This window comes from Xyrauchen texanus, chromosome 25, assembly GCF_025860055.1.
Source record: "Xyrauchen texanus isolate HMW12.3.18 chromosome 25, RBS_HiC_50CHRs, whole genome shotgun sequence".
NCBI lineage: Eukaryota > Metazoa > Chordata > Actinopteri > Cypriniformes > Catostomidae > Xyrauchen > Xyrauchen texanus.
In genome coordinates, this window is record NC_068300.1 from 2972535 (window position 1) to 2999700 (window position 27166).

The 27166-nt window shown below is 43.1% G+C and overlaps 1 protein-coding gene across 1 annotated transcript in view; it reads right to left on the minus strand.

Annotated features, from left to right (window-relative positions):
- Window positions 1–15552: 15552 nt before the first annotated feature.
- Window positions 15553–27166, minus strand: part of LOC127618552 (zinc finger protein 271-like) — a 125056-nt gene continuing 113442 nt past the window's right edge. The window contains exon 5 of the transcript XR_007967456.1: window positions 15553–17600. The gene's annotated coding sequence lies outside the window, so the exon portion shown is untranslated. The remainder of the gene's footprint in view (window positions 17601–27166) is intronic.

Below are 27166 nucleotides of genomic sequence, written 5' to 3' on the forward strand. Positions count from 1 at the left end.
TCAAGGACTTGGATGAACTGTATACGGTAGTACTCCTGAACTGTGGATGGAACGTAGGGCTCAGCTGGGCCAGCATAACTCCTCTGTGGCTTTCGAAAGTGTGGTATCTTTATTGGTTCGATGTCCAAAGACGTAACCAGATAATTTGCGCTGTTGTAGACTGTGATGAATGCTTCTTCTGTTCGTTGTCTCTGAAAGTGTTTTTTCACACAGTCAACTGCACTTAACATGCCTCCAACTGTCTTCCCTCTCCCCTGCAGTGAAGTGTTCAGGCCATCTAACCCCATCATCACCTCTTTTGCCAGAAACAGGCCAAGGACCGTGGTGCCCTTTTGGAATCGCTCATGAAGGCCATTAGCTCTAGAAGCTGTGTCGGATGTGCTGGACGAAGCCATCTCTACCAATGCAGCCAAGACTACCTCATATAGACCAAGGATGGCGTCAATGGCTGGGGTGCGCACTGTCCATCGTGTTGGGCACAAAGGTTTGAGTGTGATGTAGGATCCACTTGTGGATTTTGCAACAGACTTGAAAATGATCTTAAATTTTCCTGATTGTCCAAACAAGCACCCCAACTCATGGGTCCACTGCAATGCATCCCTCACAATCGGTGTGGTTGAGCAAGCTGCTTGCGTGACCAGGTTGATGCAGTGAGGCCCACAGTGAACATAAACAGCAAGTGGCATTTCTTTTCTGATGTGACCCTGTTTTCATGACAGATGTCCTGACATATTGGCTGCTCCATCATAGGTCTGGCCACGCAGTCCTGAAAGGGGTAGGTTTAGGTGGAGTAGCACATCAGAGACAATCTTAGATATTTGCTCACCTGTGGTGGAAGAAGTTTCGTAGAGGCCAATTAATTCCTCTAGTGGTTCCAAGTCGGAATCAACATAGCAGAGACTCCTGCTCTGTGCCACTTATGTCCTGTGTTCCATCAATTATTACTGAATATTGGACCACTGGTAAAGCCAGGATTTCCTCTGCAATGTTGCGAATGATGGTATTGCTCATTAAACTTAGCATTTCGTTTTGAACGACAGGGCTGGTATAGCTGTGGTTTCATTTCAACCAGTGTCCAAGTGCAGGATCATCCGCTGCCTTAAGAAGGAGAAGGTAGTGGAAGTTCCCTTCTTCATTTCCATGCCCTCTTATAGCTAGGCCTTGTTGGGCCAAGTACTTAACAGAGCTTAATATTTTTAGTAAGCTTGACCTGGCCTCCTCTTGTGCTGTTGCCAAAACACTGGATAGTTGGAAATTTACTGATTTTGGCTCATAAATGTGCGTAGTCACTGCAATGTTGTGTGTTTTGCTGTTTGTGTCGCTCAAAACCCTCCACAGCCTGTTTCCAATTTCTAAAGCCTGTCAAAATAAATGTTGGCTCTGTATTTTTGGCTAGAGAAGATGTTTGCTTTGAAAAGGCCTTGGTGCAATAAAAGCACATAGCTCCTTTCAGTCTAGGACAGTAGTGTAACCAAGGGAAATCCTTGAACCAGCTCTTCTGAAATCGAAGCGTCTTGTTGGCCAACTTCTGCACCTCAATGAACTTGGGATGAGGGTGATGTGGCTCAGTCAAAGGGTAATTTTGCTCTGCCTCAGATTCTACTTGTTCCTCATCTACAGTGTCTTCATGCTCGGATTCCTCATCCTCACTGTTCGGATTTGGCCCTTTCTCCCTGACATCAGCCCAACCACTGCCTGCTGCAGATCCTGTTGAAATAAATGTAATTGTACAATAAATATGAATGCCTTGTACTTTTAATGTGTAAGATGCACTTTGTAAACATTTTATAACACAGTTGAAATAACTTTTTCTGAAGTAGCATATTTAAATCTCACCTCTAAACAATCTGGCTCATTCTCCTACTCTCCATCAACACTTACAGTGGAAACTGTCTGCTGCTGAAGCTGGTGTGAAATTATAACATTTTAAACCACACAACCAAATAAGAAACCATCAACTAAGCAACATTCTACAATGTCTGCAGCATCTTAAAAAAATTGTAAATTGTCAAAAACTTTTGTGTGAGATCCACTTTTTAAATTGATACAATAAAATCTTAATATTACTTGAAATGTTAATCGCACCTCTAAACTCTCTGGCTTTTTCTCCTGCTCTCATCAGCTCCTGGAGTTGCAACTGGCTGCTGCTGATTCTAATGCAAAATTATGAAAAAATGTTAACCCGAGACCTAATCCTTATAGTAGGCTACACTATCAACTACGGCTAAGCAACAGTCTACAATATGTGCAGGAAAACTGTTATTGTTCATTAGATAATAGAGGTAATCAGCAGGCCTACTGTTCAATCATAATGTAACGTTGATTAGATGGACTGATTAACTAGTTAGCTAGCTAGCTAGAATAGCTAGTTTTGCAAACATATTAAGATAAGTGCTTCTTATTGCTGGATTTTGCAGTAGGCCTCCATAATAAGATCATTACTTACAGTACAGTGCTGTTTGCTAAAGTAGTTTCTAATGCCATATTGGGCGGGTTTTTTTTCCAGTTGGGCTACTTTTTATTACATTGGGCTGGGACAAATACCCTTGGGCTGTTAGATACAATATGGACTGCTTTTGTCAACATTTGGCAGGTTTTGGATTGAAAATATTGTAAAACGATTTTTTTTCAAACAAACTGTCATTTTATGATTAAAAACACAAATAATATTTTTTATAAACTCCACTGTATACTCGCTCAAATATTTTATTGACATGAGTTGTATTCAATCATCGTAAGGAATGAGATGAAAGAGCGAGAATGAGCAAGAACCTACATACTTACGTGACTGGCTACTGACCAATGTCAGTCATATATTGAACTCTATGTTTAGCTAGCTACACAGAGGTTGTGTGGTCTGTAAACAACAGAAGCCGGTTCTCAGCCCTCAAGCGGGGAGTTAGCTAATGTTAGTTAGAAATTCCATGGGACTACCGCTCCTTTCCAGCTTCATGGATTTGCGCTCTGGCCTGAGCAGGAATGGATGGACATGCGCTACGTTCAGACCTCGTAGTGTTGGGGAGAAGGTTTCATTCATCCATGTATTAGCCGGCTAACAGCGTTAGTTCTTCTTCAAGTTTTAACATTTTTCAACTTTAAGAGAAGATTAATTTTTATATAGCAAATTTGCACTGTGATTTAGTTAATTGTAGCCGATTAAGTAATTTACAGATCAATAAAAAAAATTGGCTTTGTGTGTGTGTGTTTGTGTGCGCACACGTGTGCATGCAAGAGAGAGGGCCTGCGTGCCATCTTATAGTTTTAAAATAGTTTGGATTTTGGTGTGGGTTTTTTTTGTGGCATACATAATAACAGTATTTATTTCACGGCACTTTATAGTGGTTACGCTGCGATGGCAGAGGAGGATTTCACATTTTGTGTATTTGGTTGTCTGACTACACTGCATTCTCTGTGGGTTGCACATCCCAAATTTTATCTGGTGTTATTTGATGCAGATATGTTGGGTTGTATGCGTATGGTGTGTTTTCATTGTAATCATTGACTTAACACGCTGCTGTTTTCTACAGTATGGTGCTTTGGCACTGTTCGTTTGAGCTGGTGTTGCAGGGATGGATGTGATGACTGTTACATGTGCAGTCAACATTGTTGAGCGTTTTATGCTGAGTATTTTCGTGTTGTTGACTGGACTATGCTATGCCCCTTTTTGATGCGCCGTTATTCAATATTTTTCCCGTCCTGCCGTAATTGTTTTTCATCTGATCTTTTGTTCCCATCACTTTTCATCACAAACTGACGCCCTTGGATAAACAACATTTGATATGAAAACCTTCCGGCGAGGGAAAAGTTGATTGATGCATCTTTGCTGAAGGGGACAATGTGTGTAGACCCATACGATAATGGCGACGTTCCGTGCAGTCTCTTTGTTGAAAGACATTTGATATGAAAACCCTCCGGCAAGGGGAAGTTGTTTGAGGTATCTTTGCCGAAAGGTGAGCAACATGCATAAAGCCATATGATTATGGCGACGTTGCGTGCAATCCCTTTGTTGAAAGAAAACATTTGATATGAAAACCCTCCGACGAGGGAAAAGTTGTTTGCGCTATCCTTGCGAATGGTGGGCTTGCTTGAATTGAATCATTGTGTAGGTAAGGATGAGCTGGGGAAGAGCCACCAACCACCACCAGATATGCATGAGAACTTATGGCTGATGGGGAGTTGAGCTTGTTTGATGATTTAGGTCAAGTTGACTATTTTAGGTATGACTGGGGAGAGCAGCAGCCGAGCATCTTCGTTGTAGATTCCGGTATACCACGAAGGGTGCCTGTAGAAGCTGGTCTGTGGAACTCCTGCGAAGCGAGGGAGGGGGTCAGAGACTACGTTGAAAAACCCAGGAATGTGTCTGGCTGGGATGATGAAGTTACAGGAAATGCTCTGCCATGTCAGACGTCTCATAGGGGACATGATGTTCGAGGAGGGCCAGCCTTTATTGATTGTAGTGACGACTGCGGAATTGTCGCATGACTACGATGCGTTTGCGTTTCTGGAGGGAACCATATGACGCTGGCCATGATGATAGGTGTGGAATAAGAAAGGCCTCTTTTAAACTTCTCTTGTAGATGTAGCTTGCTGTGTCATCGCAAAACGAGGCTGCAGTGGTTCTGGGAATGTATTTCCTATTTCTGAACTCAAACATATAATTGACCCCATATAGGGTAAAGAACCATTTCATTGGAGGGTAGAGGGGAAGGTTGTTTGCTGGACCATATGATGAAGTGCTGTACGAATGGCGAGGAAGGATTTGAAGCTTGGGTCTCGATGTCATTTCTTTCTTCCCTCTGCTGAGCCGCATCGAGATGCGGATTGTAGATCGAGAACATTTATTGAATACATTAAATTATGAAATATCTAACAATGGGATTACTTTCAAAGAGAGCGTCTGGAGCATAGGAAACTATATTGAAGAAAGTATAATTCTGGCCATTCCCCTGTGAACCATGGTCCTAAACGGCATCCACTGAATCCTATGGAGGGAGCCATGTCCGAGAATAGGGGCATGTCATCTAGAGATTCTCGGCAGCCATCGTCGATTGGTGGGTAGGAGAGGCTGTCTATGGAATGAGCTAGTGTGAGGAGGCGGAAAAAACGAAGGAGTGGCCTTGAGGAATGATAGGCATGGCAAAATTTAGGTGGCCTGATAGGGCTGGAGATTGCGTTAGGAAACTGACCAGAGAACGACGTGCAAATACACCTGATTCTGTCATGTTTCTTTAGGGGGGAAGCTTGCATGGTTAGAGAATAGTGTTTGATGTCTAGAAAGTCTAGAGACGTGGCTCGTTGTGGGTTTTTTTATTTTTTTTTCTTCCTTTCTTCTCTCTTGCTCTCTCTCTCCTCCCTCTTATTCCTCGCGCTGGAGCAAATACGGTGAGAAGAATAATGTCTCCGCTTCATGAGAGTTTTGTTGTTGGCTGTAAAAGGAACGTAAGAGTCTTCATGTACTCCTGGCATAGAGCCCTGAAGATGAAGTGAACAGTTTCGTTTTTGAAGGAAGTGTGCCCCAAAACATACAAGAATGTGTGCATGTTTGTGCAAATCATTTGCACGAGACTGCTTTGTGAATGTGTGTTGATATGAATCGGATCTTCAATAATTTGATTCTCGAGCATGGATCAGTTCCAGGTGTTCATGTCTCACCTTTACGACCTGAAGATGCAGTATCGCACTTTACATTTTGTGAATATTTTCAAATCTCCTTCTGAATGTGCTTGATAGCTGATTCAACGGCTGATGTGCCAAGTTACCATTGTCTCTGACAGTATTCCGGAGACCAGATACACACACGCATGCCTATACGTGTATGGCTGAATTCCGGCATTACGCTGTCAATCATATTGGTTCTGATTAGTTGTTGCTGTAGTGGTCTGACCGCGATGAGTGAATGATTTGTGAAGACATGCCAACGAATTTCTTCTCTTTGATGATGCCTGAATGATAATAAAATATAAGTATGCCATGAGATGGGAATTACTCGCTGTATGACCTGATCATAGCGAAATGCCTTACGCTGGTGATAGATAATCTGATGAATAAGGGGAGTGGTGCGGAGCCTACCACTAGGTGTCAGAGGCGCGCAGCAACAGTGGTGCTGCGATGAGAACATGGAAGTACGTCTGGAGTAAGAAAATGCTGCGTTTTATGGATCGCATAAATGCGCCCTTGGAGGCGCTCTGGGAACCTCATCGAAATGTTGTACCGAACGAAATAAATTATTTCACAAGGCTTGGTGAAGGCTATATTAACCCGTTGATGAGTATTTGTTCGCACTCGGGAGTGACGTCACTCTGCTTACGTTTAATATGTTTGCATTCTGATATATACATACATGGATATGCGATTAATGTTAACAGATTATACGTCTTTTCGAAGGTCTAAGTGTTCGACGTTGGTATCCGATCTCTGTTGCATGATAGCAATCCCCTAAAATTCAATTATATATTGAAGTCGTCTAAACTAGCATTGTAGTTGTAGTTTTATAGCTTTAAAAATAATGACATATATTAATTCTGAAACATTTGAAATAAAGCCCAAAGTGTCATCTTTCAAAGATACTACAACTGTGTCCATACTCCAAGGGGGCCAGTGAATACAGCCATTTAATTTGGGTATGTCATTTGCATAATTGCCATTGCATCCCATCAACGGGTTAAACTGATGTCATGCTCCCTCGGAATGCTCACATCATGGACTCGGTCTTCCTGGTGAGTAGGGCATAGGGATGATGAATTGAAAAGCACCCATTACATGATTTGGGCGAAGGCAACCGGCAAAATGGGGGTATCTTGCTGAATGAAGTAATGAGATCCCGTACAATAAACACTGACTGTTGATGATGATATGCCTGAATAATTATCTTAATTCCCCGATGGGGAACGTTCGGGCATGCAGACAGTAAATGACAAGTGAATGAACCTTGACCGAGCTGCCCTCATGAGATTACGCGATTGCCTACCATTACAATGAGAGTGAATGCACTGTTGATGTGAAATACTGGCTTTTGAGAAACTTGTGCATGCTTTCATCACCAGCAGGGTGGATTATTGTAATGGACTCCTCACTGGCCTTCCCAAAAAGACCATAAGACAGTTTCAGCTCATACAGAACGCTGCTGCCAGGATTCTGAGCAGAACCAGAAAATATGAACATATCACACCAGTCCTCAGGTCTTTACTCTGGCTCCCAGTTACATTTAGGATTGATTTTAAAGTATTATTACTGGTATATAAATCACTCAATGGGCTAGGACCTCAATATATTGCAGATATGCTCACTGAATATAAACCCAACAGATCACTCAGATCATTAGGATCACATCAGCTAGAAATACCAAGGGTTCACTCTAAGCAAGGAGAGTCTGCTTTTAGCTATTATGCCAGCCGCAGCTGGAACCAGATTCCAGAAGAGATCAGATGTGCTCCTATAGTAGTCAAATTCAAATCCAGACTCAAAACACATCCGTTTAGCTGTGCATTTACTGAATGAGCACTGTGCCACTGTGTGTCTGACTGTTTGTACTGTATTTTATTTTATATTCTAAACTGTTTCAATTATTCTTATTTTTTTTATTCTTATTTTAATCTCTTCTATGTAAAGCACTTTGAATTAACATTGTGTATGAAATGTGCTATATAAATAAACTTGCCTTATGATATTGATGTGGATGTGTTAAGATGAACAGGCAGCGTTGCAACTTTGTAATGACTGCATGGCAACGGAAGGCCTAGACCCGTGACTAAATCTGAATGCATTTGATGGATATGAAAATTACTTATTTCTGATGGAAGCCGGCTGCTGCCGGAGCCGATGATTATGCCGAATTCGTGTGGAGCGAGCTCCTTCCGCGCCGGGTCGTGCAGTTCGATTGAGAGAGATCTCCTAAATGAAGATCTGGGTTTGCTGGTTGTTTACTCCCCATGGGTTTGTTGTTGGCAGAAAGTGAGATGAAGTGACGACGTCGTTGGAAAGGCAAGGCGGGCTTCCAGAGGTGTTCTTTGCACTGTTTCTCCTGTGGCCTGGAGAGGTTGAAACGTGTCTATTTGCGGTGTTAGCACAACGAACCAGCAATGTGATAGATTGTGAGTGGACTTATAAAGCAATGGCTTACATGCGATTGGCTAGGAATTACCTGGCTAATGATGTGATTATGTACAGCTGCTAGTCTTCCTGCTAGAACTACGCTGCGCTTCCATGGCTGGTATTAATGGATCTCATTGCTGCCTTTGATATTATCAACCACAACATTCTCCTAGACAGAACACAAAACTGGTTAGAGATCTCTGGGATAGTGCTAAACTGGTTCAGGTCATATCTAGAATGGAGGGTTTACTAAGTGAACATAAGCAACACCATGATGTACCATTAGGGCTGGGAGATAAAACAATAATGATATTTATTGAAAAATAATAATTTTCAATATCGATGATAACATTTTAATAATTTTTTTATATTTAGCCTATCTTCTACATCAAGACGATCGAATCAGGTATGTGTCGCTAAAAATGGCAAAGCAATACACACAAATATCTAACTGAACCACAGACATGAAATCAGCATTTTAGGAGTTATTAGCTGGCAGCCCTGCTCTCATGGAAAATAATCAGGCTCGGTATTTGCCAGCTAGCAATCTAGTCAATTATTGTTGTGTATGAACAAGACAGCACTGACAATGCAATACAACAGCTGTCGACTACACACAACAACAACTCGGACGTCAACACTAATGCTATTTATTTACAGTACATAATTAGTTAAATGTTTTTTCATGATCGATAGTGCGGTCACAGGAAAGAAAGATCCACTTCCTTCACTCACTCGAGGTTGTGTTGATGTAGTGACACTAGGGGTTGCTCTTGAGAGCCACAAACACCTCCCATTATTTGAGAAAAGGCCAATGAGAATTGACGTGTGGAATTTGCATGCCACTCCCCCAGACATACGGGTATAAAAGGAGCTGGAATGCCCACTCCATTCAGATTTTTTCTTCAGAGACAAGTGGTTGTACTATCAGCAAGCTAAATAGTACTGCGGTTTCATTAACATCTTAAGAAGCATATGCTGTTGGATATACGGCACATTTCCAGCGGCTTTCTCTCCTTCTGCACAACAAGTATGCCATGGCCATCCTGCGGCTACACCAGGCCAAGGCATTCAAAGAGCTGCACATGGTAGTCCTGATCCCGACGTGCTGCAGGAGCTGTGCTTGGCAGCGAAGGTCACAGCGCAAGCACTCGGGCAGGCGATGTCCACCTTGTGGTACAGGAGCGCCACCTGTGGCTGAATCTGGTTGAGATGAGGGACACCGACAAAGCACGCTTTCTCAATGCACCCATCTCCAAGCAGACGGAGGCCATCCAGCACATCTTACCCCGGCACCGCTTAAGATCCCACACTCTGTCTGCTCATCGAAGGCGCCCCCCTGCTGCGGCGAAAAATCAGCTGGCTCTGTCTCAATTCGAGCCCAGATCTTGGCCCCAGCATAGAGCCCCCCACAGGAAGCTGATGCCTCCCATCTCAGGGAGGCTGGACAGAAGACCTGGAAGGCTTGTTTCCAGACAACTCCATCCCCCGCTAGAGGGCCAGGAAGTAAATCCATTGTTTCCTTTTCTTTTTTGTTCACCGCATCCCGTACCCACATTGTCAAAGAGAGCAGTTTACTCGCTCCTTGGGTCACACAATCGGTATTCACGACTGCCGAGCAGACAACGAGCACTTGTATTCAGGACTCCGCGAAAGTGGCCCTCCCGCCTTCACATGCCCAACTGCCAATACCTAAGGCCAGCTGGTTGTAACGAGTCACGAGGCCAACTCAAGAGGTCATCCTCCTCAATCACTAATCCGCCCTATGCCGGGTAAGCAGAGCAAGGTGAGTGCTTTGAGGTTTCACTCAGTGCAGCCACCTCGGGATGAAGCAACACCCCCCGACATGGCATCACCTCACCCCGCTGCGAGGCCCCACCTCCAGGTACATCAGACACGATTGTCCCCTAAGTGCCCCTTGCCCGCTAACGCTTTCCAACCTGACGCGGTGACTGGTCAGGACCATCCGATTCGGCTACACGATTCAGTTCGCCAGGTGCCCGCCCCAGTTCAGCAGCATCCACTTCTCTTCGGTGCAAGGAGAGAATGCCACCACTCTGTGTTCGGAGATCACAACACTACTTTTCAAGGCCACGATAGAGCTAGTCTCAAGAGTTGCTGTGCGTGCACAGGTATACCACAGCCGGAAGGGCTTCGGGTCAACTGGGAAAAGAGGCAGCTCTCCCCGGTTCAGATTATTTCTTTTCTCGGCATTCAGTAAGACTCAATGATAGCGCACCTAACAAGAGAGCACACATATGTTGGTGCTGAACTGCCTGAAGTCATTCAGGCGGAGGACAGCGGTTCCACTGAAATATTTTCAGAGGCCCCTGGCGCATATGGCTTTCTCAGCGGCAGTCACGCTACTTGGGTTGATGCATATGAGACCACAGTCAGTACTGGCTTCAGACTCGAGTCCTGAGATGGGCATGGTGCCCTGGCGCACATCGCATATCTATCATGCCACTCTGCCTCCACTTATCAAGCCCTTGGACAAACCTTGCATTTCTACAGGCAGGAGTTCCCCTACAGCAAGTGTCCAGATGTATCGTGGTTACCACAGATGCCTCAAACTGGACTGAGGCACTGTGTTCAATGGGAACGCAGCCGCCGATTCCTAGTCAGGACCGTGACTGGGTTGACAAATCAAATGTCTAAAGTTGCTGGCTGTACTACTCGCCCTGTGGAGGCTATTGCCATTGATCCAGGGCAAGCATGTGTTGGTCCGGTCCGACAACACAGTGACAGTAGCATATATAAATCTTCAAGGTGGCATACTCTCTCTCGTCGCATGTCACAAATTGCCCGCAATCTCCTCTTCTGGAGTCAGCAGTGGCTGAGGTTGCTGCGGGCCACTCATATCCCAGGCAGCCTCAACACCACACTGGACGTGCTGTCACGGCAGGCAACACTCAGCGGAGTGTGGAGAGTCCAACCCCAGGTGGTCCAGCTGATTTGGAGTCGATTTGGCAAAGCGCAGGTAGACCTGTTCATTTCCCGGGAATCCTCCCACTGCCTGCACTGGTATTCCCTGACGAGAGCCCCCCTCGGGACCAACTTGCTGGCATACAGCAGACCCTGCGCAAATCAGGGAGGCCACCCTCGTGGCCCCATATTGGCCCACCAAGACTTGGTTCTCGGACCACATGCTCCTCGCAACAGCATCTTCCTGGCAGATTCCCCTGAGGAAGGATCTTTTTTTCTCAGGGAGGGGGCACCATCTGGTATCCGCCCCCAGACCACTGGAACCTCCATGTCTGGCCCTTGGACAGGGATGCAGAAGATCTAAGTGGCCTACCCCAGCATTCGTAGACATGATCACTCAAGCCAGAGCTTGTTCACGAATTGGTGTTCTTCCTGAGCCGAAGACACCCAGAGACGCAAAGTCGGGTCACTGCTTTCCTTCCTGCAGGAGAAGCTGGAGGGACGGGTGTCCACCTCCATCTTGAAGGTATGAGGCTGCTATAGTGGCCCACCACGACGCAGTGGACGGTAAGTCCCTAGGGACCTGATCATCAGGTTCCTCAGCGGCACCCGGATGCTGAATCCTCCCAGGCCACGCCTCTTCATCTTATGGGATCTCAACGCGGCCTTCCTAGGCCTTCGGGAAGCCCCCTTCGAGCCGCTAGAGTCAGTCAAGCTGAAAGCCCTCTCCTTAAAGGCGGCCCTTCTGATTGCACTAAATTCTGTCAAGAGGGTTTGGGACCTGCAAGCGTTCTCTGTCAGCGACACTTGCCTGGAGTTCGGTTTGGCAGATTCTCATGTCAGGACTAACCACGCTCCTCTTCCACATGCGACTCTTGAGCCCACATGATGTATTGCCACATGTTAACCTCCCCTCTGGGCAGGGTATGGCCTCCACGGGGTCTTTCCCCCCTGAAAGAATAGGAAAGGAAAAGAACACATTCCCAGATGTGTATGATAGCGTATGGAGAGAAAAATATAGAGATAAAGGGAGAAAATGCTCCCATGCTAGTTACGATCCCCCATCCCCCCCTTCCCCACAGGGATGTGGGGAACTACATTACGTCTTTTGGGGCACTGGGGGAGGTTACATGCAGACTGATGCTCCTGCTATTACCCACGCAGTAGCTTGCTTGTCAGTTTTGCCACAAAAACAAACAAAAGAGATTGGCTAAGTACGAGTACTTACCTTTTAGTTGAAGTAGTTAGAGGCACATACAGTGGGTACGGAAAGTATTCAGACCCCCTTAAATTTTTCACTCTTTGTTATATTGCAGCCATTTGCTAAAATCATTTAAGTTCATTTTTTTCCTCATTATTGTACACACAGCACCCCATATTGACAGAAAAACACAGAATTGTTGACATTTTTGCACATTTATTAAAAAAGAAAACTGAAATATCACATGGTCCTAAGTATTCAGACCCTTTGTTCAGTATTTAGTAGAAGCACCCTTTTGATCTAATACAGCCATGAGTCTTTTTGGGAAAGATGCAACAAGTTTTTCACATCTGGATTTGGGTATCCTCTGCCATTCCTCCTTGCAGATCCTCTCCAGTTCTGTCAGGTTGGATGGTAAACGTTGGTGGACAGCCATTTTCAAGTCTCTCCAGAGATGCTCAATTGGGTTTAAGTCAGGGCTCTGGCTGGGCCATTCAAGAACAGTCACAGAGTTGTTGTGAAGCCATTCCTTCATTATTTTAGTGGTGTGCTTAGGGTCATTGTCTTGCTGGAAGGTGAACCTTCGGCCCAGTCTGAGGTCCAGAGCACTCTGGAGAAGGTTTTCGTCCAGGATATCCCTGTACTTGGCCGCGTTCATCTTTCCCTCGATTGCAACCAGTCGTCCTGTCCCTGCAGCTGAAAAACACCCCCACAGCATGATGCTGCCACCACCATGCTTCACTGTTGAGACTGTATTGGACAGGTGATGAGCAGTGCCTGGTTTTCTCCACACATACCGCTTAGAATTAAGGCCAAAAAGTTCTATCTTGGTCTCATCAGACCAGAGAATCTTATTTATCACCATCTTGGAGTCCTTCAGGTGTTTTTTAGCAAACCCCATGCAGGCTTTCATGTGTCTTGCACTGAGGAGAGGCTTCTGTCGGGCCACTCTGCCATAAAGCCCCGACTGGTGGATGGCTGCAGTGATGGTTGACTTACTACAACTTTCTCCCATCTCCCGACTGCATCTCTGGAGCTCAGCCACAGTGATCTTTGGGTTCTTCTTTACCTCTCTCACCAAGGCTCTTCTCCCCCGATAGCTCAGTTTGGCCGGACGGCCAGCTCTAGGAAGTGTTCTGGTCGCCCCAAACGTCTTCCATTTAAGGATTATGGAGGCCACTGTGCTCTTATGAACCTTAAGGGCAGCAGAAATGTTTTTGTAACCTTGGCCAGATCTGTGCCTTGCCACAATTCTGTCTCTGAGCTCTTCAGGCAGTTCCTTTGACCTCATGATTCTCATTTGCTCTGACATGCACTGTGAGCTGTAAGGTCTTATATAGACAGGTGTGTGGCTTTTCTAATCAAGTCCAATCAGTATAATCAAACACAGCTGGACTCAATTGAAGGTGTAGAACCATCTCAAGGATGATCAGAAGAAATGGACAGCACCTGAGTTAAATATATGAGTGTCACAGCAAAGGGTCTGAATACTTAGGACCATGTGATATTTCAGTTCTTCTTTTTTAATAAATGTGCAAAAATGTCAACAATTCTGTGTTTTTCTGTCAATATGGGGTGCTGTGTGTACAATAATGAGGAAAAAAATGAACTTAAATGATTTTAGCAAATGGCTGCAATATAACAAAGAGTGAAAAATTTAAGGGGGTCTGAATACTTTTCGTACCCACTGTATACAAACTGTTGTAATTCTTACACCGTTCACCTGATTTGGATGTAAATACCCTCAAATTAAAGCTGAAAGTCTGCAGTTAAAGCACATCTTGTTCATTTCATTGCAAATCCATTGTGGTGTATAGAGCCAAAAAGATTAGAATTGTGTCGATGTCCCAATATTTATGGACCTGACTGTATTTACAAAGTAACACATTAATATATCCTATATTGTAAAATATGAGTACTCATATTAAAGATTGATCGGACATGCCAGATCGGTTAGCACATTCTACTGCAGAACAACCCATTACGACAGTGTGAAATAATTAATTATAGAAATTTAGATATTAAATTTAAAGCTACAATCTCCTCAGTCCTCCGAAGATCCCGAAAAAAAGTCAGTTGGTGCTTCAGTGACTACTTCTCTCAGAGAACCTGTCAATCACAGCTGTCAATCATGATGTCACAGCACAGTTTTTATAGCATCAAATAACTAACTAAAAACAAACTTCAAACTTTCAAACTTATTTTGAAAACAAACACTTGAAATTACATCAACGTGATAGAAACTACAGTAAATGACAGAGACTATCTTTGGAAAAAAGATATGTGAAGTGTAATTTAATTGTTTAGTTGGTCTCACGTTCCGTTGAATAGCATGGAGAGGCGGGGTTTATGACCTATACTAGGACCAGTCACCGGGGGGCGATCGAGATGTTTCGGCTTCACTTTTGAGGGCTTGTGCGGCACACTTGTTCTAGACTGATGAAAACCGGTATAGTCCCTACAAGATGGGTTCAAAGTCTCCAGATATCTGAAAGACCAAGATTTTTGACACATCCTGTGAAGTGTCAATGTTGCTCTAAGGGGCTTACACACTTTTGCTTCACCATGATCCTTTGAAGGACTGAGTCCATCAAAAGATTAAAGTCATTTCCCAATATTATATCATGAGGGGTGCCAGCGGATTGCAACATCCCTTCAAGATCTATAAAAAAAGATCATCAGCATTAGGTGCGTAAATATTAGCCAAAATCAACTTTTGCCCCTGAATTTCAACTAAAACAATAATTACTCTCCCTAATTTATCTTTAATCTGTTTGAGATATTTTAATTTTAGATGTTTACTTATCAATATAATGACCCCCCTGCTCTTACTTGGGCCAACACTAAAGAAATGTCCACCCCATATCTCCCCAAATGTTTCAGCTTCCTATGGAGAAAGATGTATTTCTTGAAGAAACACTGCATCATATTTCTTACATTTAATAAATAACCTTTTTATGGAGTGCCCCAACCTATTCCATGTGGAGAAAAATATTATATATATTATAATATATCCCTCTAAACTCTAAAGGTCCATGTACGCCTACAAGAGCCCCAGCGACAACTTTGCTGTCAGATTCCTCAATTTTGCTTCACAAATTTACAAGCTTATATAAAGCTGTTCAGTTTCCTCAGACAGACAAATTAATGTTTAGTGAGCCGGCTGTTTATTAGTTCAGCAGATTACGTAATCATTCCAATGTTCCATAAAAACACTCCACAAAACAAACTCCAGCCAGCAGAAGGCATAAGCATGATGAATGAACATATTCATAAACAACTGTCTCGAAGGTGTTATTCCACAAACTCGAGCCGCAAGGTGGAACTGTAGTAGTTTCTTGTGCCAATTTTGTGAAAAATCACTCAGCATCTTTGGGGTTTTGATTTCAGAAGAATAGACTTTATTATCACACAATAAAGCCGAGTTGCCTACGGTGAAACCACAGTAACAACAACTAAAACATTGTTTTCACTTAAATACATCTCCTCAAACAAGGTGGGGCTTACACTTTTTTAAACATGCATTCGTTATCATCCTCTTCATTGACTCTGGTCTTGACCATATTAGGAAGTAACAGCACCACCTTTGGAAGAGATCAATTCTCCCCCCTAAGTAATGCTATTTATGTTTCTGCACACACAGTATTCAAGTCACAGGCCTTTACATACAGTAAACTGCATGTTTGCCCCTCAGACATAACTGTGGTATAAATCAACAATGTTTTCATTGATTATTCCTGATTAACTTGATAAAAATATACTACATATTCAACACAAAAATAAATAAAACAGGCATCCTGGTTCCTTGGATGGTCAAGTCAATTCACTTGGAGGCCGCATAAAATATGTACCATGACTTACTAAGTATGTCAACTTTATAAAAGACATCCTTTGTGTGAGCATGTAGATATTTTACAGTCATCCATATTGTCCACTCCCAAACTGGCCGGGAACTTCAGTGTAAAATAGGATCCTTCATCAATGCAAAAGTTTCTAAAAGGAAAAGTGCCACTCACAAAACAAACTCCCGAGTCCCGCCGCAAGGCGGAGTCAACGCAAAAAGAAACAAAAATGGTGCACAGCTTCCTCCTACAATAGAGTCAATGTAAAGCGAGTCGATCCACTTGCATGAGAAACACCCAAAGGTTTACTCACCCATTGTTTGTATAAAAGACAGCACCTGTTTCGGACATGTACATACCTCACTTCTATTCTCAGCTTGGAAAGAAATATCAGTGCAAAAGCAATCTTATGTTGATGTAAGTGTTTTTTGTATTCCCTGAACCGATCGTGTTTCTCTTGTCAAACTCGCAAAGTCTGGGAACAAGAAAATATTATGATTCTTCAAAGAAAGCTTTCCTTTGCTCCTAACCTGGTGCCGCATGAGATCTTAATCGGATGATCTCAGAAATTTGGCCAGGATTGATTGGGGCCTGTCTCACCCAGCAGATCTCTGAGCCGGAAATCTGTGAGCTCGCTCAAATTCTAACTTGTGGCCTGTTATGTCGAGCAGACTCGGGAAAAGCTCATCTAGGAATTTCCCCATATCTCTGCCATCCTCATGTTCAGGAATTCCAACAATTCAGATGTTATTCCTGCAATTCCGATTCTCAAGATCTTTCAAGAACATGTCCCAAATCAACTCTGATCATGGGAGTATTAGCAGTTAATTCCCTCTCTGATGCCTCCAGATAATCGATTCGTTTCTCAACATCTGTCACTCTTGTAACAAACTTTCCATCACCGTAATAGATCAATGTATTACAGCGAGATCCTCCAAGTCAGCAAGAACCTTCTTCAGCATCACCGACATGTTGGATAGTTGACACTGGATCTCCTCTCCCGCCACATCAGCCAAACCGGGTCCCTGGTGTGTAGGCCTGTCGGGGCTTTCATCCTGCACACGTAAGTGTCTTTTAATGTCTCCCGAGCCCGATGATTTTCACTTCTTTGCCATGTCTTACCTCAAAGGTCAAATGTGTAACTGGGTGTATCGAATTTCACCAGATTATAACAAGAATAATTAAAAATTTAGCAAAGTGCACAGAGCTTGTCTTTACACATCTGCTTCTTGCATGACGTCACGTGACCCTCCTAAAATATACTTTATTAAAATTTCAAATGATATGCAGAAATGTGCAAAATAATACTTTCAAGGTAACACTGTAAACAAATGAATACGTACATTGCTGCGCTATAAAATTATAAACAACTTGAAATGTTTAAACATTTAATGGGGACTACCATGTAGAAACTTTACATTTAGTGGCTTTTTAACAGACTATCTGCAAAAAGGACAAAGGAAAGTGATAACTTGAGCAATTATGTGGCTGGGGTACAAGAAATGAGAAAACGGTGGCACACACACACACACTTAGGGAACCTCAAAACAACAGCAATGTTTTTCAGTTATCTGAAGTCATGAATGTCAGTAAACATGTTACAGGAATTTTCCCTGGAAAACATAGATACATCGGAAGCAGTAAACACATGAGTAATGTTCATTTCATAAAAGCTTGAAAAGCAATATAAACTTCAAAAACCCAACCAGAAAATATATCCAAGCATTTTAGCAAGTAAAAAACTTTGGTGAACTCTTGGTTCAATACAAAGAATACGTACTGTATTTCAATCAGAGTCAAACAACCAACACATCAGATTCAGTGGTGTATTCCTTCAGCCAGTGAAATCAATAAATGCTCCCGCACTCGAATCCTATTTGCTGGCACTTATTCCGTCTTTACAGGCATGAAATATCACCAAACCCTTCTTGAACATCAAAATAGAACTGTTTGGCTTCGAAAGGGAGTAAAGTCAGTGAACATGAAGTCTAAGTCAGTGTTTAGAGGTGAATGAGAACGATTAGGTCACTGAAAAGATTGGTTTGAAAAGACTGATTCGTTAACAAATGAAACATCACATACAGTGAGGGAAAAAAGTATTTGATCCCCTGCTGATATTGTACGTTTGCCCACTGACAAAGAAATTATCAGTCAATCATTTTAATGGCAGGTTAAATTGAACAGTGAGAGACAGAATAACAACAAAAATAATCCAGAAAAATGCATGTCAAAAATGTTATAAATTGAATTGCATTTTCATGAGGGAAATAAGTATTCGACCCCGTATCAATCAGAGATTTCTGGCTCCCAGCTGTCTTTTATACAGGAAACCAGCGGAGATTATTTGCAAATGGAAGAAACACAAAAGAACGATCAATCTCCCTCGGTCTGGGGCTCCATGCAAGATCTCACCACGTGGAGTTGCGATGATCATGAGAACGGTGAGGAATCAGCCCAGAACTACACGGGAGGATCTTGTCAATGATCTCAAGGCAGCTGGGACCATAGTCACCAAGAAAACAAATGGTGATACACTACGTCGTGAAGGACTGAAATCCTGCAGCGCCCGCAAGGTCCCCCTGCTCAAGAAAGCACATGTACATGCCCGTCTGAAGTTTGCCAATGAACATCTGAATGATTCAGAGGAGAACTGGGTGAAAGTGTTTTGGTCAAATGAGACCAAAATTGAGCTCTTTGGCATCAACTCAACTTGTGCTTTGGGGGTGTTTTTCTGCTAAGGGAACAGGACAACTTCACATCAAAGGGACGATGGACGGGGCCATGTACCATCAAATCTTGGGTGAGAACCTCCTTCCCTCAGCCAGGGCACTGAAAATGGGTCGTGGATGGGTATTCCAGCATGACAGAGGCAACAAAGGAGTGGCTCAAGAAGAAGCACATTAAGGTCCTGGAGTGGCCAAGCCAGTCTCCAGACCTTAATCCCATAGAAAATCTGTGGAGGGAGCTGAAGGTTCGAATTGCCAAACATCAGCCTCGAAACCTTAATGACTTGGAGAAGATCTGCAAAGAGGAGTGGGACAAAATCCCTCCTGAGATGTGTGCAAACCTGGTGGCCAACTACAAGAAATGTCTGACCTCTGCGATTACCAACAAGGGTTTTGCCACCAAGTACTAAGTCATGTTTTGCAGAGGGGTCGAATACTTATTTCCCTCATTAAAATGCAATTCAATTGATAACATTTTGGACATGCGTTTTTCTGGATTTATTTGTTGTTATTCTGTCTCTCACTGTTCAAATTAACCTACCATTAAAATTATAGACTGATCATTTGTTTGTCAGTGGGCAAACGTACAATATCAGCAGGGGACTTTCAGTTACTCAATTTGGAAAATTCCATCTTTGGGTTCATCTTTCCAACTATTTAATCTTGTTGGATCTAAAGATGATTTTTGCTCAGTGTGTCTACTTGGGCAATTATTTTGACATGTCTATGTCTTGTACGATTTCTCTCCAGTATGAAATCTCTCGTGTGTTTTCAGGTTATGCGACTGAGTGAAACTCTTCACTGTGTGAGCACTTGTAAGGTTTTTCTCCATTATGAATTCTCTCATGTGTTTTCAGGTTATACGACTGAGTGAAACTTTTTCCACAGTGTGAGCACAGGTAAGGTTTTTCTCCAGTATGAATTTTCTCATGTGATTTCAGATTCCGTGACCGGGTGAAACTCTTTTCACAGTGTGAGCACTTGTAAGGTTTTTCTCCAGTATGAATTCTCTCGTGTGTTTTCAGGTATTGTGACTGAGGGAAACTCTTTTCACAGTGAGAGCACTTGTAAGGATTTTCTCCAGTATGAATTCTCTCGTGTGTTTTCAGGTATTGTGACTGAGTGAAACTCTTTCCACAGTGTGAGCACTTGTAAGGTTTTTCTCCAGTATGAATTCTCTCATGTGATTTCAGGTTCCGTGACTGAGTGAAACTCTTTTCACAATGTGAGCACTTGTAAGGTTTTTCTCCAGTATGTATTCTCTCATGTGATTTCAGGTTCCGTGACCGGGTGAAACTCTTTTCACAGTGTGAGCACTTGTAAGGATTTTCTCCAGTATGAATTCTCTCGTGTGTTTTCAGGTATTGTGACTGAGGGAAACTCTTTTCACAGTGAGAGCACTTGTAAGGATTTTCTCCAGTATGAATTCTCTCGTGTGTTTTCAGGTATTGTGACTGAGTAAAACTCTTTTCACAGTGAGAGCACTTGTAAGGTTTTTCTCCAGTATGGATTCTCTCATGTGATTTCAGGTTCCGTGACCGGGTGAAACTCTTTTCACAGTGAAAGCACTTGTAAGGATTTTCTCCAGTATGAATTCTCTCGTGTGTTTTCAGGTCTTGTGACTGAGGGAAACTCTTTTCACAGTGTGTGCACTTGTAAGGTTTTTCTCCGGTATGAATTCTCTCATGTTTTTTCAGGTCTTGTGACTGAGTGAAACTCTTTTCACAGTGTGAGCACTTGTAAGGTTTTTCTCCAGTATGAACTCTCTCGTGCTTTTTCAGGTATTGTGACCGAGTGAAACTCTTCTCACAGTGTGAGCACTTGTAAGGTTTTTCTCCAGTATGAATTCTCTCATGTTTTTTCAGGTCTTGTGACTGAGTGAAACTCTTTTCACAGTGTGAGCACTTGTAAGGTTTTTCTCCAGTATGAACTCTCTCGTGCTTTTTCAGGTATTGTGACCGAGTGAAACTCTTTTCACAATGTGAGCACTTGTAAGGTTTTTCTCCAGTATGGATTCTCTCATGTATTATCAGGTTCCGTGACCGGGTGAATCTCTTTTCACAGTGTGAGCACTTGTAAGGTTTTTCTCCAGTATGAATTCTTTGGTGCTGTTTCATGCTGCCAGCTGTAGTAAAGATCTTCCCACATTCAAAGTACGTATGAGCCCCCACACCGGTATGTATTTTCTGGTGCTTTTGCAAATAGGACAGGCGTGCAAAACAGTTTCCACAAAAAGAACACTTGTAAGGCTTCTCATCTGTGTGAGTTTTCAGATGTTTTCTTAGGCTTGAATTCAAAACAAATGTTTTACCACACTTATCACATTTAAATGGTCTCTCTCCAGAATGACAGCGGAGGTGACCTTTTAGACAAACTGTATATGCAAATCTTTTACCACATTGATGGCACGTGTAAGGTTTCTCTCCAATATGAATTTTCATGTGTTTATTAAACCAGATTTTATTTGTGAAAATCTTTCCACACTGTGAGCAGGTGAAAGTATTTTTTGCAGCTCTGCTTTTATGCCTTTCTGGTGATGAATTCTTCTTAGTCTTTAAGCAAATCAAAGATTTTTCTCCAGATATAAAATCACGATGTTGCTGACACTGATGTTGGTCCTCCGCTTTATTCAGTTCTTGACGGTTCTCTTTCGCTTCCATCAGATCTACAATAAACACAGCAAATAGACAAAAATCAATTCAAGAGGGAGAAATGTAACAACAAATTGAACATTAAATGTCAGAACACAACAAATGCACTAGTATTAATTAGTGTTTGCAGTGCAAGAGGTTTTTCTATATTCCATTTATTCTGCCTAATAACTGCATTTAATGATTATAGTCATCAAGGTTTGAAATTAACACCTGTCCACCCTAGAATCAGCAGTAGTGTGTATTTATTTCACTCTTACTAGCCACTTTGAAATGGGTACTTCTAAACACTTGAGCCCTGTGTTCTGATGTCGCATTGGGCTGCTTAAAATGAATAAATAAAATAAATAATTTTAAACCCCCCTACAACATCATAGCACAATAGATTGTGAACTTGATGGGCCCCAGACTCCCTAGTAATGATGAAAGCCTATAAATATGCCTGCTGTGAAATATACTGTACAATGTGAATAGATCTTGTTGTAGACATTTTTATATTCATTGGGTCAGTAACAGTCATTGCAAAGGAATACCACATGGTCTTCTCATCTGGAAAGGGAGAGGAGGATGAAAAATGTATGTCAGAACCGAGACACTTCGGGAAAGGCTGAGTGGGGTCCTCTGCCCTCTTCAGGTCAGAGGTCACTTAGTACAGGGGGTTATGTTTGTGCTAGTTAGTAGTAAATCAGGTCTAGTAGCCTAGTTCCTGTATTTAAGGAACGTAGGGAGGGGAGGGGGGGCGGTCTGCTTCTGTTAGAGGCCTTGGGGAAAGAGGTATAAAAAAAGAGCCCATCCCTTCCTGATTTGTCTCACTCATGGCACAGAGTAATTCCTGTGTAATGACTGGGTCCTTCTTGCAAGAATAAATTATTTTAAAAGACTGTTTGATTCAGAGTGTCTCTTACACAGTGATAAAGGTTGGTTAATAATTTTTTTGCCACAACAATTTGGTGTCAGAATAGTGGGATTCTTTGGAAGTGCCTTCTGGACCTGAGAGTGGACTGTGTTTGGCCACCTGGACTGAGAAGTTCCAGCTCTACCTCGTAAGCTTAAGAGAGAGAGGGACCGACCGCATCAGGGCCAGGAGAAACTCCAATGGAATCAAATGAAAATGAACCAGTGGCAACCCAAATATCTCTGATAAGAGACGACAAAACTATTTTCTTTTGGTATAAGAGTGAACCATAGTGGCTGAGACTGTTTTCGGTGGTGCGAGTACAAGAGGTTCTCGAGCAGAAACTGAGACCTACGAACAGGTCAAGAGGTTTTCTAAACAGAGACTGAGTTCTCGCAAAAATTGTTTAATTAGGTTAGCTAAAATACTGAGCGTATTCCAGAGAAAGATTTTGTAGTAAGCCATAATTAACAAAGCACTAGGGAGTGCACCCTTATCTGATCTTGGGTTAAGAAATCAGATCTGTTGGAGACATCCGACAGATTATTAGACGTGCGTTGAACGGTAAATCCACAGAGAAACAGAAACAGCCAGTTCACTGGCTTATCACACCCAGGCCGTGCCCCTCCCCCCCTTGTGGGTCCGAGCTCACTCAACCAGGAGTGTTGCGTCTTCATGGGCACTGGCCAGGGGCACCTCCATAGCAGACATCTGCTGAGCAGCAGGGTGGGCAACACCTAACACTTTCGCGAGATTCTACAATCTCCGAATTGAGTCAGTATCGTCCCGTGTTCTCTCAGGTCCGAGCCCGTAGAACTTGGTAACATGCTGTCGATCTGCCCGGGTGAATCACTTGCGCCTAGCGCCCTTTCCCTCAGCCGAGGTAAAATAGTGCGCCTTTGTTCCCAGGAGACCCCATCTTTCGGGTCCCTGGTTGATTCCTCCCTAGCCCTTGTGGGTCGGCAGTTCAGCGGAGGAACTCGCCGACCCATGCCACTACGGGTACTCAATATACCCCATACTGGAATAGGTGCTCCATAGGTTAAGGCCTCCTGTTCGGACTCCCTGTGTGTAATTCCGGGGTACTGTCCCCTCACGAGCGGACCCCCGTGTCTCCCTTAGGCAGTTCCAGCTGCCTCGGTCGCCGTGCTGTAGCTTCCCCAGTCTACGAGGTTGGATCTACCACCGCGCCAACTTTCCCACATAGGACCCAAGCGGCCATGTGATGTATTCGCCACTCTTTGCCTCCCCTGCAGGGTAGGTGTGGTCTCCGAAGGGTCTTCTACCCCTGAAAGAATAGGAAATGGGGTAAGACCCCCTTCCCTTAATGCATGTAGGGCCCCGGCTGTAGTAGCTCTATGCTAGAAACATAGAGAGAAAAGAGGCACAGCCAGGCTTGGCCCGTTCGCAGGTTGGCAAGCATCACCTTGTTCCCCTCACTAGGGTAACCAGAAGGATTCTGATGACTTTAATGGGGCATTGGGGAAGGGTACGTGCAGTCTGATACAACTGGTCGCCTTTGCACGTAAGAATACCTGCCCGCTCCTGTATCAGCAGTTCACGTACACGGCTCAGCGCATGGCATGATTGAAGTGGGACCCCTAGTGTCGCTTCTCTGACACAACGTGGAGAGAGGGACAGAAGGGGAACGTCTAGGTTACGTATGTAATGGTGGAGGCAACGAGACGTTGTGTCTTCCCTGCCACGTCGCTGAGCCGAGCCATTTCCGGCTCCTCAGAAAAATCCTGAATGAACTCCCGTATTTGCCCCGCTTAAATGCCCGTATGTCTGGGGGCGGGATATGCAAATACCATCTGCCAACTTCTCTTTGGCCTTTTTTCATAGAACAGAGGTATATATATCGGCGCTCAACAGAGACCCCTAGTGTCGCTTCTCCAACACAACGTGGAGAGTGCGACAGAAGGGGAACTGCATTTCATGATTATAGTCATCAAGGTTTGAAATTAACACCTGCCCACCCTAGAATCAGCTGTAGTGTGTATTTCTTTCACTCTTCCTAGAAACTTTGGCAGGTGACGTTTTCAGGGTTTTCCAGCACATACACAGGTCTGTGTATATAACAGCATTTCTTGTGTCATTCAGAATCCAAGATTTCAAACAGTTAAACAACATGTACATTATATTAGGTACCTGCAATTAAACATCTTCTGTCAATGTGCATACTTTGATGCACGTGTAGTGTGATACGTTGGTAAAGAGCCTCTGGCTTTCAATGCTTTATTTAGGTTCATTTATCAAGGGCTGCAAACTCTTTATTAGGCAACTAATCTATTTTAAGGCTATTCTATTTGTTAGGCTATTGTATTGATATTGGAAGTTTCATTCATCATGTTTCCACCGATATAAAATATCACACCAGTGTTTTCCCTTGTACAAAGTAAAACTGGTAACAGTGGCAGCCCTAATAATCATCCTTGCTAAACTGCAGTAACACTAACTGATAACTAGAATAGATTAATATTAAATCAATTAGAGTGAATATACTGTATATGATTTTTTTTTTATACTTTATAAGCTGTAGTTAAATGTTTTTAAATGTGCTTAGGCTTTTAGTTAAATTTAAAAAAAAAGAAATACTAAAGTTTATTTATTTGCCATTTCTTTTTTTATTTTATATCTAAATCTAACCAGAGACATAAGGAGTAATCCATAGTCTCACCTATGGACAAGGCCGTCCACATGATGTAATAGAAAAAATGACACATCGGACCAGGCGATCTTCTTCCACTGTTTCAAGGTCCACTTCTGTGCAGCCCCATATACAGCAGGGTGTGATGCACTGATATTGTGACACATTCCTTCTGTAAACATCATTCAAATTTTCTGTGACTTTTGTAAGTTCAGAACAGATGGAATAGCCTTCGTTGCCTTCGCGCATCAATGGTCCATGGGCGCCCAACAGCCTTTTTCCGATTTGTGGTTTGTCCCTCCTCGGACCACTGTCAGTAGGTACTCACCACTGCTGACCAGGAGCACCCCACAAGTTGTTTCAGAGATGCTCTGACTCAGTCGTCTGACCATAACAATTTGGCCCTTGTCAAAGTCACTCGCGTCTTTACTCCTGCCTATTTCTCCTGCATTCAACATGTTGAAAACAAGAACTGAATGTTGCTTACCATTTAATCTACCCAAACCTTGACATGTGGCCTTGTTAGGAGATGAATAACAGTATTTATTTAAACTGTGAGTGGTCATAATGTTTTGGCTTATCATTGTACATATCTGTTAACATCTCAGTAAATGTGGTTTAGTGTTTCATGACCCTTTAAATACAGGCTGTGTTCTTTAATATGGTGAGTCGCCACTTGATATCAATTGAAAAATCTGTCCAGTTGAGAACCTCTGGCTTAGAAATCCAACTAACAAATATTGACCATAAAAGAATAATAAAGTGTACTTTATTCATTATTTGCAGCTTTCTATTTCTTAAGATGAGGAAAGCACAAATCATCACTTTTTATTTTCTTTGTTCCCCGCTGCTACACTGTTGATCCAAATACGTGCAGCGCCGCAGGTAAAAAGCAGTGCAAAAAAACACTGTAGTACTTGCACCTTTTTAAACTGAGCACTTAAACAAAAATATAAACAACAGGGAACTGTTTTGAATATAAATGACTTGTAAAATGACAGTTGATTGACATGAAAATATAAATTATTAAAGGAAGAAACATACCTGAAGAAAAATAATCATCTACGTCTCCCTGTTGTTCCTCTACTGTGTTCTCTTCTTTTATCTCCTCCTGCTTCACTTCGATCTTCACTGGTATCTGCAGCATCTGCTGTTCTCCAGCGTTACAGACAGAAGTCAGAAACTCTGTGGAGATTTGATCATCATCATCATCATCACCACTCTGTTGTTCCTCTACTTTTATCTCCTCCAGCTCCACTTCGATCTTCACTGGTGTCTGCAGCATCTGCTGTTCTCCAGCGTTAAAGACAAAAGTCAGAAACTCTGTGGAGATTTGATCATCATCATCATCACCACTCTGTTGTTCCTCTACTTTTATCTCCTCCTGCTTCACTTCGATCTTCACTGGTGTCTGCAGCATCTGCTGTTCTCCAGCATTACAGACAGAAGTCAGAGACTCTGTGGAGGTTTGATCATCACCATCATCTTCATTACTCTGTTTTTCCTCTACTTTGATTTCTCCTCTCATCTTCATCAGGTTCCTGCAGTCCAGCAGCTTCACTGAACACATCTTCACTGGTGTCTGCAGCATCTGCTGTTCTCCAGCATTACAGACAGAAGTCAGAGACTCTGTGGAGGTTTGATCATCACCATCATCTTCATTACTCTGTTGTTCCTCTGCTGTGTTTTCTTCTTTTATCTCCTCCAGCTTCACTTCAATCTCCGCTGGTGTCAGAGACTCTGTGGGGGTTTGATCACCCTGATTACCATCAGTAGAACAGATTAAAGTGAGCTGTGAGTCCTGTGTGTCTCTGGATCTCTGTTCAGAGAGTTTGTTCAGCAGTCGCTGTGGTATGGACTGATCTCTGCCGCTCCACACTGAATCCTGACATTCTGTGGAGGTCCCATCAGTCACACACACTGAAGATTGACAGGAAAACTTTTCCAACTCCTGACAAACACAACACAATCACATCTGTACCGTTCATCATATCATATCCCTTGAAAGCTTACAATCTCAACTTTAAGGATGAAATGAATGTTTAACCTGTAACCTGTCGTCTCTCTCCATCAGTTTTGTCTTCAGTGACGTCACCTCTTTCTTCAGCTGAGAGATTTCTGTGATGAAATCATCAATATCCAGCATGGACAGATCAGTTCCTACTGATTTACAGCAGATCACATC